The sequence below is a fragment of the Lissotriton helveticus genome, chromosome 5_1 (genome assembly GCF_964261635.1).
Source record: "Lissotriton helveticus chromosome 5_1, aLisHel1.1, whole genome shotgun sequence".
NCBI classification, from domain to species: domain Eukaryota; kingdom Metazoa; phylum Chordata; class Amphibia; order Caudata; family Salamandridae; genus Lissotriton; species Lissotriton helveticus.
Genome location: NC_136065.1, coordinates 1,567,117,486 through 1,567,135,725, shown reverse-complemented (window position 1 = coordinate 1,567,135,725; position 18,240 = coordinate 1,567,117,486). Strand labels below are relative to the sequence as shown.

The following is an 18,240-nucleotide window of genomic DNA, read 5'->3' as shown; positions in this document are numbered from 1 at the left end:
TCAGAAGGCGTCTTAGAAGGATTAGAGACAGGTGAGAGTGAAAGAGGTAAAACTTGTGTTACAGGTATGGTCTCACTACCTAGACTAATACCAGCATGGAATGTTTCTTTATTTTTACCTTTAGAATTCAATTGTGTTAATCCGATAGGTAGTATACTAGGTGGTAAAGTATCAGCAGAGTCAGCAGAGGTTTTGATCAAAGACGACCCCAGCAACCCTAAGTCTGCATCTTAGTCTAGCAAATCCACATTAACGATGGAGTGTTGCATGTTTTTAGAGACATTGACTTCTACAAAAGTGGCTGCAGGGCCACACAGGGACATATTCTTAGAGCGTCCTCTTGGTTGCATCCATTTAAGCAGAGGAGTTTGGTCTCTTGTCGATTTCCCTCCAGCGATTTCTGAAGCTAAAGTGGTAGTTAAGACAGCGGGTTTCAGTTTTTTCACACCTCTCTTTGCTTTGACTCTTAGCTTTCCCCGTTTCTTGAGGCTCAAGGAGTGATTAGCTTCTATTTGTGATTTGAAATAGTCTTTCTTTTCGAGCACCCCCCCTTCCCCAAAAAACTCCTCGTATTCATCATTTGAGTCATGTTCTTGACTTTGTAGATCCTCTAGCAGCTCCGCATCATCACTGTTGGCTCTCTAATGTAATAAGATTTGTGCACGGATGACTTGTCTTGGTGAAAATGGCGCTTTACAGAATACAGGCAGATATCCTTGTGATCAATATCTTGGTTGTTGGGTGCTTAGGCATGGGTTGTCATCCTAACCCACCAAAAACTAAAGATCAAAAAATATTTCCCAAGGGAAACCTATCACACCAACATAAATTATTCAGTAAACTTATATAGTTATCTCCAAATTGAACATAAAGGCACAATATGAACAAAAAATAGAATTCATTTAATTGTAAAGACTTTTCCCTCAGTCCAGCCAACACGTGTTTCGTCGTCTGGGCGGACACCCACGACTTCCTCAGGGCTGGGAAAAAAGATACAATATGAAGATATATTGGAGTTGCGAGATACACTATCTCGTGAATAAACAGTTTACAGTTAGTCATTCTATTTAGGCGTAAATCCATGCTGTGAAATTACTCAATACCATTAGGTAACATCCCATGATGTCCATACATGCTTATGGAGGGGTACAAGAGGTCGATCAATTTTTACATTTCAGCGTTTAGAACAAATGACGGACTACCTCACAGTTCGTGATGGTGATTGGCCAATATCTCGTGACGGTATTATTATACTGCTATCATAAGTGCTCACCCAAGTCTTCCTCAAACCAATGGTGAATATTGATGTGATTCATGGTGCCCAATTTGTGCAGCCAAATGTCCCAATCAAAGGGGGTTCTGCTCTATTTATTTGGTGCTGAGTAAGTGTGTACTCAGGCTTACCTGATAAAAAGTAGTAAATGACCTGTGTGCCTAAATAAATCAAGTTAAGACAGGGTATTAATACTATATATATTTTCACATTTGAAACATTATATTGTACATGTCATCTCAAGGTAAACATACCTTCTAGCTGGTTGTAATTCCGGCCCAGCCTAAACGTGGCATGGGCAAATATCCTTAGTAGCGCTGTGTTCGACTTATTTTTCTTCGTTATTGCTAAAATCAAATAAATCGGCGTTTATTAACTATTGTCTCACTGAGAATTTGTTATACGATCTGCATCTCTGAAATACCCCGAGCTTACCTTCCAATCGGTAGCTCTCAATAATCTTTAATTGTCGGAGATCCTTAATTGTGATCCCGGGATGGGTATATTTTAAGCGACTTCCTTCCTCCAATTGTTGCGGAGAAATGAATAATATTCCCTGTTCAAGAAAGACCGATATTAGTATTCAGTGCTTACAACATCCCCAATATCCATAGTCACATATGTGACCGTTCTGTACATGGCAGCTTACCTCCAATTATTACGGAGTTCAAACGCGGTAATTTGCTGGCTCTCGCCGAGCGTTCCGCTGAGTATCAGAAGCCGGCGTCTGTGACCCGGAAGTCCCGTATATCAGCACCGGGTTCACAAATCAGGTCGGCCCATAGATATTGGGGATGTTGTAAGCACTGAATACTAATATCGGTCTTTCTTGAACAGGGAATATGATTCATTTCTCCGCAACAATTGGAGGAAGGAAGTCGCTTAAAATATACCCATCCCGGGATCACAATTAAGGATCTCCGACAATTAAAGATTATTGAGAGCTACCGATTGGAAGGTAAGCTCGGGGTATTTCAGAGATGCAGATCGTATAACAAATTCTCAGTGAGACAATAGTTAATAAACGCCGATTTATTTGATTTTAGCAATAACGAAGAAAAATAAGTCGAACACAGCGCTACTAAGGATATTTGCCCATGCCACGTTTAGGCTGGGCCGGAATTACAACCAGCTAGAAGGTATGTTTACCTTGAGATGACATGTACAATATAATGTTTCAAATGTGAAAATATATATAGTATTAATACCCTGTCTTAACTTGATTTATTTAGGCACACAGGTCATTTACTACTTTTTATCAGGTAAGCCTGAGTACACACTTACTCAGCACCAAATAAATAGAGCAGAACCCCCTTTGATTGGGACATTTGGCTGCACAAATTGGGCACCATGAATCACATCAATATTCACCATTGGTTTGAGGAAGACTTGGGTGAGCACTTATGATAGCAGTATAATAATACCGTCACGAGATATTGGCCAATCACCATCACGAACTGTGAGGTAGTCCGTCATTTGTTCTAAACGCTGAAATGTAAAAATTGATCGACCTCTTGTACCCCTCCATAAGCATGTATGGACATCATGGGATGTTACCTAATGGTATTGAGTAATTTCACAGCATGGACTGTTGGCTCTCTGTTCTCCCAGAGTTAAAACTGGTGCTTGTACTTTTGCTGGAGTTGATACTTTCATTAGTATTGGAGAAGTTGACGTAAGGGGAATAGATGTTATTGCAACTCGATTTGTACCCTCTGTGTCTGTATCTGTAACTTTGGTTGTATCTTTCATAGCTCTAACCATTGCCACCATGGTTGCTCCTCCAGTAAGATCAGTAGGTCCGGTGGCAATAGCAGTAATGCTGCCAGTAATAGTAACAGATTGAGTGGATTCCAAAGGACCATTATATTGAGGAGCGCAATTTGTTAGAGATAGATCGAGCTCATCGGACGCATCCATATCGCCTTGTCCCATAATTGGCGCTCTATGAGTCCTTACAGGTTCGCCCAACTTTTCTATGGACGCCTCAAAGCCCTCCAAGCCCATCGTTAAAATGTCCCTGGACGTAGCAGCTTCATTTAATGTAGCAGCTTCCGTGACATTATCAGTATCAATGGTGAAAGAGAGAGATAGTGATAAAGGGCTCCCTGCACAATCTAATTCTGTCTCTCTTTTCACTTCATTTTCCTTAGTTTTTAAGTTCTGCATCAGTAATTTATCCTTACAGAGTACAGGAGGGGCAGTAGGAGATAAAGAATGTTGAACAATAGGCTGTAGCTTACCGGTCGGTCTCTCTACGACAGCCGAGTTCTCAGGAGTCTTTGAAAAAGAGCGCGGCATCCTCGCGACCACTGCTGGTGATATTGGCTTAATGGATTTGAAAACCAGGGCCGTTTCTTCTGAATTTCCCCCTGTATGGGCGTCTTTCGCCATTCTATTCTGGCGTAAGGGGTTCTTGCGAGTCATGCTGGGCAGTCGGTTTCCCCCTCCAATTAAACCGTTACTTTCCACTTTTCCTCCCCGTGGGCTGCAGGCGAATGCTTCTCCTTCGCTGAGAGCCGACAACCAGCCCTCACTGTCGGCTTGATTGATTGCCTCTGTGCGGCACGCCCCAAACACACAGAGCCTCTGCCGCCCGGAACACAGCAGAGCCGCCCGGAACACAGCAGAGCAGAGCAGAAACGTTCGGAAGACCAGCACGGTAAAGCAGCAGAGGCGGCAAGAACCAGCGGAGCACAACAGCCGCAGCAACCCCAAAAGTGCGGCAGAACGGTGCAGCAATCCCGGCAGACCAGTACCTCAGCGAACCCCCCGCCGGGACGTGCCAAAGCCGCAAATCCGGTGAGTCGGCAAACTGAACCGGCGAAGTGCTTCACCAGCTGTCTCGTCGGCCGCCCGCAAGGTAAAAGCGCTTCGCCCCACGGTTGCCGTAGATCAAGGGCAGTTTAGCTGGGGTTTAACAGCAAGTCATTTCGGCGAAAAGACGCCAGTATCTTTCACAGAGTGCAGGGTGCCTGCGGGAGTAACCTCTTGGCGGCGTCTTCAGTCCGCCATCTTGCCTCCTATTTGGGAGTTAAACTTGCAGCAGAAACAGAAAAAATTGTAGCTTTGAACTATGACCCCTTACTTAAGCAAATAACTACATCTTTAAAAAACTGGCACAAGATACCTTTGAGCCTTGTAGGACGAATAAATTTAATAAAGATGAAGATTGTACCAAAACTGTTGTACCTATTTAGATCTATCCCTTTACAACTTAACAACATATATATTAAAAAAATAGAGAGTATATGTAGCAGTTATATCTGGAGTTATAAAAAAGCTCGTAGATCAATGGCATGTTTGAAACTCCCAATTGAAAAAGGGGGTTTAAACTTCCCGGATTTTAAAATATATATTTTTTGCAACTTTTTTCAACGTATACGCAGCTTAATAACCAACGATGCTCCCTTATTTTTCCATCAATTTATGCTGGGACAAGATAGTAATCAGTTTTTGTACCGTGTGCATGACCCCAACTATTTCAAGAGTGTCAAGTTTAAGACCGCAAGACATATTAAAAGAATTTGGGATCAAATAATCATTTTTGGTAAGATACCCTTCTTTAACGCGGAGCTGCAGATTTGGTGGAATCCAGGGCTACCAGGTTTTTTTTCCGATGGTGCAGCAGCCTTGTGGCTGGAGCATGGTATATGTACACTAGGTGACTTATTTGGCCCGGATGGTTTTTTGAGTTTTAATGCACTAAAATTAACCTACAAAATTAGAGATACAATGTATTTTAAATACATACAGATGAAAGACTTTTTGGTTAATAAAATGAAAATCAAGAAAATAGAAAACTCAGATACCTTAAAACATCTTTACTCGAAACATACTAAATCACTTATTAGCAAGAGCTATGCCTACTTATGTAGCCACAAGCAAGGAGACTGTGAAAACCTGGCAGAAAAATGGACTAATCGACTAGGTGTGAACATCAACCCTAGCCAGATCGCACGCTCGCTTAAACAAATAAACCTAGTTGTCCAATCTTCAAGCTTAAGGCTTTAACTATATAGAACAGTGACTCAAATATATTATACTCCACAAAGAATTGCGAGTTGGACCTCTGGAAATGTTCTTAGCGAGCGAACTAAATGTCCCAAATGCAACCTAGAAGCCGATGGTATAGAACACATGCTTTATCAATGCCCGGCACTCATAGTTTTTTGGAAAGAATTAACCGCCGCTCTAAACAATAGACAAATTGTATTTCCAACACTTTCGGCACATCTAGTATTGCTTGATATACAAGATACAAATTATAAACATAAAGACTTGATTACTATTGCTATTGCTTGTGCTAGGTTGGTTATTGCACGGACTTGGATCTTTAAGGAACCACCCAAAATCATGGAGTGGTGGAATCTTATGAATGAAATACACACGATGGAACTTTCGTTGGCCAAACTAAGGGGTACTAAGTCATTGAAAGCGAGGCAAAAAATGTGGGATACTTTCATTTGATCTATATGTACCGGCAGCAACTAAAAGAAAGAAAGAAGGGGGGGGGGAATTAAATGATTTTTTTTTTTGGGGGGGGGAATGTATACTGTTATCCTCTGTATTTATTCAACGGTTAAATTCTTTGTTTGGATATTTTTGCCTCTGAAATTTGTATGTAATGTGTTGTTGTTTTCTTTTTCCTGCAATAAAAAGATTTAAAAAAAAAAATGAATCATTTTTGTCTAAATTCCCCAATATAAATGCCCTCTCCTTCAACCCCAAGTCAGAAATACATGGTCAGGCAGGCCCTGCGCCCGAGACCTTAGGCTACTGATTGCCAGATCTCAGGTGGGGTGGCACGTATCCAGAAGGACAATCACATGAACAAGAAAAATCCAGATTAGTCCCACAGATAGGCAGCAACACCGCAATGCTCCCAGGAGGTTAGCCACAGTAAAACGCACATAGCAGGAGGGGTGCGTGTTGCCAAAACACCATGAAGTTAGATGGCCCATGATAAAGTTAGGAACACTGAGACAATCAGGACACAGCACACACTACACAGGTAGCGATCCCGAGCTCCCCATGCTCGTCATCTGGACACATTACCCAATGGCCCTCATTGTATCTACGCAAGGTCGAGACCCACCTGCATTTGTCATCAGGAAGAAGTAATTTATGGACTCATGATAAGGCCCACATTCCACTTCCAAAACAGGATCTATGAATTGATTTATTATGCTTCAAGAAATGTATAAAAAGCCATTCAAAATGATTGTACTTTGAGTCAGTCCTCAGATCCGTTTCAGTATGTTGCACTCCCAGCCGTAAAGTATAATTAAACCAACTGTTCCTGTTTTGCCAAACTCCTCCTGTCTTTGTTTTTTCAAAGTAAATTCATATTCGAACAACAAATGTTTTTTGTGTGCATGTCTGCATGTTCTTCTGCCTGCGTATGCACCTCATGGGCAAAATAATGCATTAATGTTGTGACTAATTCAAACAAAAAAAAACCTGAAGCTGCAAAAAGCAGAAACTAAAGCATAACATATTGTTTGTCCTTCATTTTATTTTTTGTAAGGAGTTAACCGGTTTATGTTAATATATATTTCATGTGTTTTGGTATGTACTGAAATTGCTGTAACTCATTATGTTTGCTATTCCGAAGTCTTTTACTGGATACCCGGAGCAGGCTGACCATTAACTCAATAGTGTTATTGCTGGGAGGGCACAGCTGCACTGAAGGTTAAGAGGCTCCTTCTCCTCTGAGTTGGGGCCTCTTCCCAGCAGGTCTTCACACCCCTCTTTAGCATATATAAAGTTAAACTATTCTCCATGTCTCTGTGCAAAGAAGGGTTACCCCCTGAAAGGCATTCTTTCACACTTTACTCACTGTGTGTAGCTACATTCCCTAGGAACAGTTTGGTCCACCCCTGTGGGTTGCTTTCAAACTCAAGAACATGAGAACCAGAAATGCATTTTTAGCCAATTTTAATAAACTCATTATAACGCCAGTTACATTGTAAGTTTGTAACAATCACAGATACAATCAGTGCATCTGGCCGAACTGAAACACTCTTCTGCCTTGAGGATACATATGTGTCTACATCTCTTGCAAAAATAACTTATTTTATAACACTATCTATGCTTGGTAAACAATTACTAATGCAAAAGGAACAAATGATGGATAGAATGCTGAACAATGAGACATTCACTCCCAGTCCCAAAGATCTAGGTTTAATCCATAGTTCTTTTGCTCACCACGCCACCCCAGTTTGGAACCAGCCATTTGCCAATCAGTCTTGGCCCTGTTACTTATGGGAACAGTCCAGTCCAAACTGCCAATTCAGCTCCTTCCTGAACCGTAAACAAGCTTCCTGGGACGAGTTTCGCAGCATCACCCCTCATCTGCCAGGGTAGCTTAAATCCAGTGACACAGTGAGCACGGGACCCCCGTCTGGTCATACCTTTCCCACTTAGGACAACAAATGCGAAATGAACAAATGATGGACGGAATGCTGAACAATGGAAACATTCACCCCCAGTCACAAGGATCTGGGTTTAATCTGATGTTCTTTTGCTCACCACACCACCCCAGTTTGGACCCAGCTATATGCAAATCAGTGTTGAACCTGTTCCTTATGAGTGTAGTGTAGTTCCTATATTCCCAATAGGCTCTGCGCATTGGAATAATATAAACAGCAGTGTAGACGTAGGACTGAGGTCGACTAGGTCTCTACTGACTACATTAGACTTAATTAGTTTTGCCAGCTAGCTCAGAGGTCACTAGAAACTTTCTCGAATAAACAAGGAGGAGTTTAACTTCCCTGGATAGACAAGAAGGGATTAGCTTCTGACAACCATAAAACATGACAACTTTGCTCCCTCAGAATAAGAGTGTATCTCTAGAGTCGTGTGAAAACAATAGGCAGCTATTTCACTCAGTCAATTGTGCATACTTAGTTTCACCAGAGTGCAGAGAATAGAGAGACGGACGTTTTCAATAAAAGGTGTTATTTATTGAGCAGTCTTCTTTCTCATGCAAGAGAAATGAATTGCCACAATTGCAATACTTAACATAAAGTAAAGTGCGTACAGTGAAAGGAGTATTATGAAATAATACTGTAAAAGCATTGATATGGTTTCTTAGCCATATGATACTTTAAAATGGATAAAATATATACATACATAAATACATTGACTAACGTACTCAACTGGTGCTTCTAATCTACGCCTACCCCGGTGTACCTGACCTAAGCCTAATACGTGGGAAGGAGTAAGTAAGTTGCAGTTTAAGTTAAGTTGGGTTTTGCCAAGGAATCTGAATCAAGAATTCTCTTAAGGGTTTAGTCAGCTCCGTACCTGGGTAATAGAAAGCAGGAGGTCTGGTATCTCTCTCTCAGGACTCGATATCCCAGCAACCCGCAAGAGCGGCTGGAAACACCCGAGCTGGATTTTCTCGGCTGGAGAAAAAGACAGCGTCTTTCTCAGTGCGTCAAAAGGGAGGGGCGGCGTCCGTGGGCTCTCGCATCAGCTGGGGTCTCGGGCAAGTAGATAGCCGCTCTGCTCCAAACCACCGTGTGTTTGCTTAAGGCAACGTTGGTATATTTATACCTGAAAGGTGCCGGGTTTGACGTAAGGTTGGACATAAGACGTCAATAAAGATGTCACTAAGAACTGGCCGTTCTTTCAGTGCTCGCAGGAGTTCTAGGACAAATCAAAACAAAAGCATGGGGAATTCCCAGGTTGCTGGATGTTTGGTTTGTTTAGAGAACGTGTTGTACTTTCTAGGAGTCTAGGGGAGTAGCCTTGCCCGTATTTGGACTGCATGGGCTATTACTAAATATGGATATGATTCTTATGCCTTTATAAGGATATTATTTGTTATAGCCATATAAGGGCATAAATCGGGAATATCGAATTAGGGTCCTAGATAGAAACACAACACCCACTCCACGAATTGATGTCCATCATTACTAAAAACTAAGCAATATTACCATAATCGAAGCATGTGTGTTTTCCAACCCACCCCAAAATACATAATTCGCATTTGAAATGGTATATGGTAAATACACGAAAATGAGAATTGGTACTGTACGCTTATTAAGCAGTGTCATCATCCAGTTAAATGCATATATATATCAGCTGAATGAATTGTGAAAATTACACATGAAATGGCTCTGAATACAGAAAAGAAGGTCGAGACCATTCCATCACATATTTATACAAATGCTGTACATGTGCTAGAGGCTGAGGTAAAACATTGTCTCTAGAGTTCCTAAAATAGAAGCTCTGTTCTCTAAGAATAGTTCTACTTTAAGCAGAGTACTCTGTGCCAGAAAAAGGGTAAATATTTTGGAAGTGAAAAACATTTTTTTTCGCTTTCAGGGGGAAAAATAGGTCCAATTGTTTTCAGTAGCTGTGTTTATCAAAAACTGAAGGCCAAATTCAGAGTTCAGGGAACGCTGTGTGCAAGTTGTTTTAAAAAAGTTATTCTTTCTGTTCAGGGGAGAACATCATATCAGACAGGCTTGCAAAAAATTGGTCTACGACATTAGGTGAAAGTTCGACCAAGTTTGAAAATGCTGTAACAGTGCATGTGTGAGAATGATTGCTATCATCGATGTCAGGATCAGCAATGCTCACAGAAGGTTGTACCTGTGTGGTGCTGCTTTCATCTCGTAGTGGTGAAGTTTCAACGAATGCCGTCATCAGAATAGGTAGCCGCTGGGGACAACACGATGCATGAGCCGTTACAGGACCTGGCAAAGTATCTGTATCCATTGGTACTGCTGATGGTAGTGTAAGACAGATGTCCAACACGCATTCTTCTCCGCGTAGCATACATCGAAGCACAGGTAAGATGCAATTTTGCCAGATTGGTCTGAATGAAAGAAACTAGGTCATATTCAGATCTCTTAGCCGGGCTAATCCGAGGACTTTAGTTATGCAGTCCCGCTAGCGTATTGCTAGGATTGTTTCTTCCATCGTTGCTGGAGTCTTGTCTGTGGCTTGGCTTGCCATATCGGAGCAGAAGAATCAAAAATAAAATTCCTGCTACGAGTCCCAAAAGAAGAGGCAGACCGCCAAAAAATGAATGCACAAAATTTGGGATAATGCCCAGAACTATTTCAAAGGGTGTTAACAGTCCCGCAAAAATTGTCTTAAATACATGTGCGATGCCACTGGTATCAGACATGTTTAAGATTTGACTTAACATTTCTGCGAAATGCACCGGGCAATTTGTTGATAATCGGGAATGTATCTCTGCCGCTTTCCTTGCAACTTGCAGATCATACGTTTCCTTGGACGAGGTCAAAGGCACAGTTATCTGTAAAAGAATAGGCTTCATTCTGCTTAAAGTATCAATTCGAATAGAAGAGATATTCAAATAAGGCCATATTGCCGCCTCCATGTCTGGATTGCGGTTTGGATACAATACTTGCATACAGCAAGTGACCATGGAACTAACGAGATAGGCTTTTCCTGGCACCATGCCACAACAGCTGTGGTCACTGTAGGAGAGTGGGGTCTGCAATCCCATGGCCACCCCAGATTTTTGCTTTTTGCTTCACTGATTTACGACTTTCCCTGGCTGTGGGCCTGCTAATCAGACCCACAGCCTAGCTGTTCTCTCTCTAAATTACAACCATGTACCTTAGGTGCATTTTACCAATTGGTACTGGGCCACCTTATCAGTCCCTGTACAGCATACCTTAGGTATCCAGGGCATAGGTGTACCCAGGGCCTACCAGGGGCTGAAGCATGTATTATACCACCCCTGGCTGGCCACCCAAACAGACACAACTGGCTGCACGACAGCTGGGGCAAGGTGGTGTAAACACCCTTTGCTTTAGATATAGTATTCCGATATCTAACCCTAAAATGGACACTTATATTCCTATCAGTCACTCCTATGGCAGGTTTATCAATCCTGAAGGCATAGTGCTTGGAATTATGTGAGATGGTGCTCTGGCATGAGCTGAGCCCGTTTGCAGCTTGCGGAACTAAGTCCAAATAGCTGTTCCATGATAACGCTATACCATATACTCTTAAGTGCATTATAATCCTCGCGGTTAAATGCTAACTTTGGTATAGCTTTATCAAAACATGTCGAGTAAGGTGTCATACGAATTGGAATACTAACCCCTCGCCAATTCTGGCGACGCGGTTAGCATTCCACCCTTCTAGAGGGACACGACATGTATGTAACTGTGAACCCCGGTTAAAGTCAGACATAGCCTCAGCTCCACAAAATGGATGCTGCCACCGAGACACAAGTCTGCCCTCCTGCTGCTGGGAGTCCTTCCAGCAACGGAGGCATGGACAAAGGGTTTCCTGTCAGGGGCGGTGCCAGCACCATCCCAGACAGGATTTTGTGTATCCCAGGTAGGCAGGGCTGAAAGGAAGGTGACTGCAAGTGGCACCCCGGTGCTCACTGTGCATATGCCGGCTCAAACCAGTTCCTGGGGCACACCAGCCCCTGAGCTGGGGAGAGACCGGACAAAGGAGAGGGGTGTAACCACCCCCCTCCTAGTCCCCCCATAGGGCAGGACTTAGTCGCGTGCCAGCCCCTTTTCTTAGTATAAAGATAGGAGCAGGCCCCCTTCCCAAATTAGATAATCTTGGATCTTGAAACTACTTTCCACGAAAGGAACTCTTGACTCTTCTGAAGACTCTCACTTGTTGCTAAGGAGTAGCCACCCTGCACCAGCAGGCACCATCGAAGCTCTTGCGGTTTGCTGAAGTCCATCCTCCGGATCAAGACTGCCCAGCTCGACGAGACCAGGTTTTCCCTCCATCTCTGACCTCTACCTACATCATCCAGCCCAGCTGAGATTCGTGGGTGCGACGAGACCCGTGGGACCGGCCATCTTCAAGACCTGCACGACGCTTCACCAGCACGACCCCCGAGAGACCCTCGAGTAAGTGCATTGGGGTTTGAGAAGCCCTAACCCTAAGCAGCTCCAGCACCGAAGTCCAGCCTCCCAGCATCCACGAGATCTGCGTGGGGCCCTTCTGCTTCTTTGCTGCTTGCCACGTTGTCCGGTCACTTGCCCGTTGGCTAGTGACCCTCTTGACGACGTACCACGACGATTTCACCACTGGTCTGGTTGCTCCAGACTGGCCCTTGCTCCCCTCCAACAGAGGAGCACCCTGGACCCTCCTGGTCCACTCCAGACGCCATCTTGAGTCCACCGCGTGGGCTTGCCTTTGCCAAGGCTTGTTGCTCCAATCCTGGTTTCAGCAGCGCCGACAGCAGACACCCTCGTGGGACAGCTCGCCCCTCCATCCTGGTCGCCGACAACGCCTCCTGGTCCGAGAGACTGCAGAGCCAAGCGTCGCCCACTCACCTGGTCGAGGTGCCCTCATCCGGTGCCATCCTGGTGCCCATCTGATCACTGGCTAGTGATTAAGAACTGAGTCCCCTCTGCTTTCAGGTTATCTTCAACTCCGTTCCAGGCTTGGATCCCATCGAACTTCATCACTGGTCGCCTGCCAGCAACTTCTTCTTTCAGGCTCCATAGACTGCAACGAGGATTCCCGACGTCTTTTGAACCCTATGCAGCCGCAGCCCCTGGGCTAGGTAACTCGAGCATTTCGGTGCTCCCACGTAGGTTCACTATCTAAGTGTCCAGATCCTTTTTCGTTTTCAGCCTAACTGGTCGGATTCGTCCGATAACACTAACTTTACGAAATCTAGCATCCATAGACTTTGTCCCGCATCCCGCGTGAGAGTGCACACTCTGCACCCGATCTCCCTAGGCCTCCTGCTCCTAACCTTAGGGTTCAGTAGTGTAGTCCTAGCGATCCTGAAGCCTCTGGATCTTGTTACTTACCTGCTAGTATTTCGCATTCCACTTGTGTAGTATATGGTTTTTCGTGCCCCTCGGGCATTTGTGTAAATTGTGCAACTTGAAGTATTTTCGTAAGAGTTTTGTATTGTGTTTAGCTCCCTGACTCATAAAGAGTTCAGGGTAGACTTGTTATTAATAAATATCCTATATTTTTATAACAACTTGTGTGGTGTCCTTTCAGTTGGTGTTCAAGGGGTATATGTGATGGTAAAACAGCTGGCTTAACACGCCCTCTAGAGTTTAGCCTGAAGACTGCTCGTGTCCATGTTACTAGGATAGCTGGTCTGAAAGGTTGACTTACAACCAATCATCAATAAGGGTTGTGTGGTATGATACAAAGTGATCACTAGAATAGTGAGCACTATATATCAGGCCAACTTCTCACATTGGTGTGCAGCGGTTGGGATTTGAGCTTGCTGTTGTTTTGCCTCGCACGTATCCTAAGAATATCAATTGAAAGATCACATAAGTACCCAGGTACATATAACTTAACTTAGAATACTCTGAGTTCTACTGAACCAGCTGTTGTAGTGTAACAAGGTTTAGCACACCTTGACTACAACTCTTAGCAAGGGATCAGTAGGTAAACCCATAGTGTAGGTAGGTGCATCACTTACACCACACTATAAGCATGTCTACCCATGGAGAGTCTTCAGAGACTCCCCTTGTGGTTGTTGACCCTCCACAGGTCACTTCCAGATATGCAGGCCTTAGCTTCCAGGAGATGAGACAATTTTGTACCTCCAGGAAACTAAAACAGGGTTCTAACCCTACCACTCCTTTTCTGTTAGGTCTCTTAGAGACTTATGATGCTAGAAAAGCTACTCATACAGATGGGAGCATGCCACCCCTAGAAGGTACCCTTGGTGATCCTGACCTCCTTGAAACTGAGGAAGTAGAGGAGGAAGAGGATGAAGAGGTTATTTCTGGGGATGAGGCAGACAATGGTCCTGAGCTAGTCAGGCTTACTAGGGCCAACTTAGACCTACATAGGGAAGGATCTGGGGGACCCCCAGTACTGACCCTAAGCAGGCCTAAATTTGGAGTTAGAAGAGATAGATCTCATTCTAGGGACTCCAACATCTCTGTGCACTCTCATGCCTCTGCTCAGAGGAGAATGATCTCTCCCCAGAGGAGACTGACTTCCCCTCAGAGAAGAGAACATGAAGCAAGGATGAAGCAGGCTAATCTGAGGATTCAGAGGGAAGAACTTGCCCTTGCCAAGGAAAAGCTTTCCTTTGCTAGAGACCAGCAGTTAAGTGGGGTAGTCCCCACTGGTGGCAGCAATATCCCTAAGGATAAAGACAGGAGTTTTGACACTAGACACCTGAGTAAAATAGTGCCCCCCTTTAAACAAGGGGATGACATCCACAAGTGGATGACTGCTTTGGAGAGGGCCTGCACTGTCCAGTGCATCCCCCCAAATCAGTGGGCAGCTATTTTGTGGCTCTCCTTTGAAGGCAAAGGTAGAGATAAGCTCCTCACTACTAGAGCTGAGGATGCTAACAATTACCAAGTCTTGAAGAATACACTGATTGATGGGTTTGGCTTAACAACTGAACAGTACAGGTTGCTGTTCAGAGACACCCAGAAAATTCAGTCTCAAGATTGGACTGACTTTGTAGATTGTGCCACTAAGGCTTTTGAAGGCTGGTTACTGGGAAGTAAAGTTACTGATTACACAGGATTGTATAATCTAATTATGAGAGAACAAATCTTAAGTAATTGTCAGAATCAGTTGTTGCATCAACACCTTATTGACTCAGATCTGACCTCTCCCCAAGAATTGGGAAAGAAGGCAGACAGATGGGTCAGGACAAGGGTCAAGCAGCAGAACCAGAACCAGGGTGGTGGCCAGCAGAAAGCAGATCCCAAGGGTAATGAGAACAAGCAAAATGACCAGAAGTCTTCAACAGGGCCCCAACAATCTAAAGAGGGTGGGTCCCAGAATTCCCAAAAGAAGAAGAATGGTCAGAAGAAACCATGGTGCCAGTACTGCAAAAGTAATACTCACTGGTTTAGTGAGTGCACCAAGAAAGGCCCAACTCCTACCACTACTGCCCCTAAGGCACCTGCACCCCCTAGTACAGTTAGTAGTGGTAGTAATCCTCCCAAGGCTATAGTGGGGTTAACCCTGGGAACTGAGGCGGGCTCTGACTTAGTCAGAACACCTACTCAGGCTGTTCTTGTTTGTACTGGGGACATGAATATGACCCCTACAATAAGTCCCAGTACTCTGGGCAAGTACAGGCAGACGCCTTTGATTAATGGAAAAATGGCTCAGGCCTACAGGGACACTTGTGCCAGTGTCACCATGGTGACACCAAACTTTGTGGACCCTGACCAGGTAATACTGGGTTCAGACTACCTGGTGACCAATGCTAGCAATGCCACTACCTCCCATAGTATGGCACTTGTTAACGTCTCCTGGGGAGGGGTAAATGGCCTCAAAAGGGTTGTTGTTAGTTCAGACCGTCCTGTGGACTGTCTTTTGGGCAATGATTTGGAATCCTCCTTATGGTCAGATGTGGAGTATAGGACTCATGTGGAAATGTTAGGTTTGTCAGCACATGTCCTTGCTGTGACTAGGTCACAGGCCAAGAAATGCCCAGCTGAACTAGTGCTGGATCCTGGAACAATGGACCAGACACTAACCAAGAGAAAGAGCAGTAGGGGTAAGGTTGACCCTTCCCCCCTGCCTCAGGAACAGGATCAGCTCTCTCAGGAGACTGACCCCAAGACCCCAGAAGGAACTGTCCTAGAAGAGCTTGAGCCTGAACAGGTTGAGTTTCTTGGGACAGGGGGCCCTTCCAGGGCAGACTTGAGGCAGGCACAGTTAGACTGTTCCTCTCTTGAACCCCTCAGACAGCAGGCTGCTGCTGAGGCTGCAGGGAATGCCACAGGTGCCCATAAAGTGTACTGGGACGATGGACTCCTTTACTCTGAGGCAAGAGACCCCAAGCCTGGTGCTACCAGGAGGCTGGTCATCCCCTTGACTCTGAGAGGTTTCCTTCTCACCTTGGCCCATGAAATTCCCCTTGCAGGTAACTTAGGCCAGAATAAGACTTGGGACAGGCTTGCCCCACACTTTCACTGGCCCCATATGTCTGAGGACACTAAGAACTTTTGTCGTTCATGTATCACCTGCCAAGCCAGTGGCAAATCAGGTGGCACAACAAAGGCCCCCCTTATACCACTACCTGTGGTGGGGGTTCCCTTTGAAAGAGTGGGGATTGACATTGTTGGACCAATGGACCCCCCAACAGCATCTGGGCACAGATTTATACTGGTGGTAGTGGATCATGCCACCAGGTATCCAGAAGCTATTCCCCTTAGAACCACTACAGCTCCTGTTGTGGCAAGGGCCCTGGTTGGAGTTTTCTCCAGAGTGGGGTTCCCTAAGGAGGTGATCTCTGACAGAGGTGCAAACTTTATGGCAGGATACTTGACTGCTATGTGGAAGGAATGTGGTGTCAATTACAAATTCACCACACCCTATCACCCACAATGCAATGGGCTTGTTGAAAGATTCAACAAGACCCTCAAAGGGATGATAAAAGGGTTACCAGAAAAGCTTAGGCGAAGATGGGACATCCTTTTACCCTGCCTTCTGTTTGCTTACAGAGAGGTCCCACAGAAGGGGGTTGGTTACAGCCCTTTTGAGCTTTTGTTTGGACATCCTGTAAGAGGACCCCTATGTCTTGTGAAGGAAGGATGGGAGTTACCTCTCAAAAAGCCTAAACTTGACATAGTGGACTATGTACTTGGTCTCCGCTCCAGGATGGCAGAGTACATGGAGAAGGCATCTAAAAACCTTGAGGCCAGCCAGGAACTTCAAAAAGCTTGGCATGACCAAAAGGCTGTCCTAACTGTATACCATGCAGGACAGAAGGTGTGGGTGTTGGAGCCAGTGGCCCCAGCAGCTCTCCAAGACAAATGGTCTGGACCCTACATCATCATTGAACAAAAGGGAGAAGTCACCTACTTGGTTGACATGGGAACTCCCAGGAGCCCTCACAGAGTACTTCATGTGAATAGGCTCAAAGCATTTGTTGACAGGGAGGACATGGGCTTGCTCATGGCCACAGATGAGGGACAGGAGGAAGAGAGTGACCCTCTCCCAGACCTGCTCACTCAGAACCCTGATGATGGGTCAGTAGATGGTGTAGTCTTTTCTGACAGCCTCCATGAGCATCAGCAACAGGATTGTAGGCAAGTCCTTCAATCCTTCAGACAAATGTTTTCTCTGACCCCCAGTCAGACAAACTGGTGCACACATGAGGTGGACACTGGAGACAGTCTGCCTATAAAGAGTAAAATCTACAGGCAACCTGAACACGTCAGGGACTGCATAAAAACTGAAGTACAAAAGATGTTGGAATTGGGAGTCATTGAACCCTCAGAGAGCCCTTGGGCTAGTCCTGTAGTTCTAGTGCCTAAACCTCACACCCAGGATGGTAAGAGAGAGATGAGGTTTTGCGTAGACTACAGGGGTCTCAATGCTGTCACTAAGACAGATGCCCATCCAATACCCAGGGCAGATGAACTGATAGATAAGTTGGCTTCTGCAACTTTCTTAAGTACATTTGACCTAACAGATGGTTATTGGCAAATCAGGTTAGCTGAGGATGCCAAGGCCAAGACAGCATTTTCTACCCCAGGAGGTCATTACCAATTTGTGGTGATGCCCTTTGGTTTGACAAAATGCCCCTGCCACTTTTCAAAGGTTGGTGAACCAAGTTCTCACTGGGTTGGATGACTTTTGTGCAGCATATCTGGACGATATTGCTGTCTTTAGCTCCACCTGGGAGGATCACCTGATCCACCTGAGGAAAGTTTTAGAGACCCTGCAAAAGGCAAGCCTCACTATCAAGGCTACTAAGTGCCAGATAGGGCAGAGTCAAGTTGTATACTTGGGCCACCTTGTGGGTGGAGGCCAAGTTCAACCTCTGGAGAGCAAGATACAGGCCATAAAGGACTGGGCTCCTCCAACCACCCAGACACAGGTCAGAGCTTTCTTGGGCCTGTCTGGTTATTACAGGAAATTTGTCAGAAATTATGGGGCCATTGTGACCCCACTTAATGACCTGACAAGTAAGAAAATGCCAAAGAAAGTTCAGTGGACAGTTAGCTGTCAGAAGGCATTCGATGACCTAAAGC

The 18,240-nt window shown here is 44.9% G+C and overlaps 1 long non-coding RNA gene across 1 annotated transcript; it reads right to left on the bottom strand.

Annotated features, from left to right (window-relative positions):
• Positions 1 to 720: 720 nt before the first annotated feature.
• LOC144753704 (uncharacterized) lies at positions 721 to 1,621 on the bottom strand. The gene is made up of 3 exons (XR_013594490.1): positions 1,528 to 1,621; positions 1,405 to 1,434; positions 721 to 980 (listed from the first exon to the last, which is right to left on the bottom strand). It is a non-coding gene; the product is annotated as an uncharacterized LOC144753704 (long non-coding RNA).
• Between the last annotated feature and the right edge of the window lie 16,619 nt (positions 1,622 to 18,240).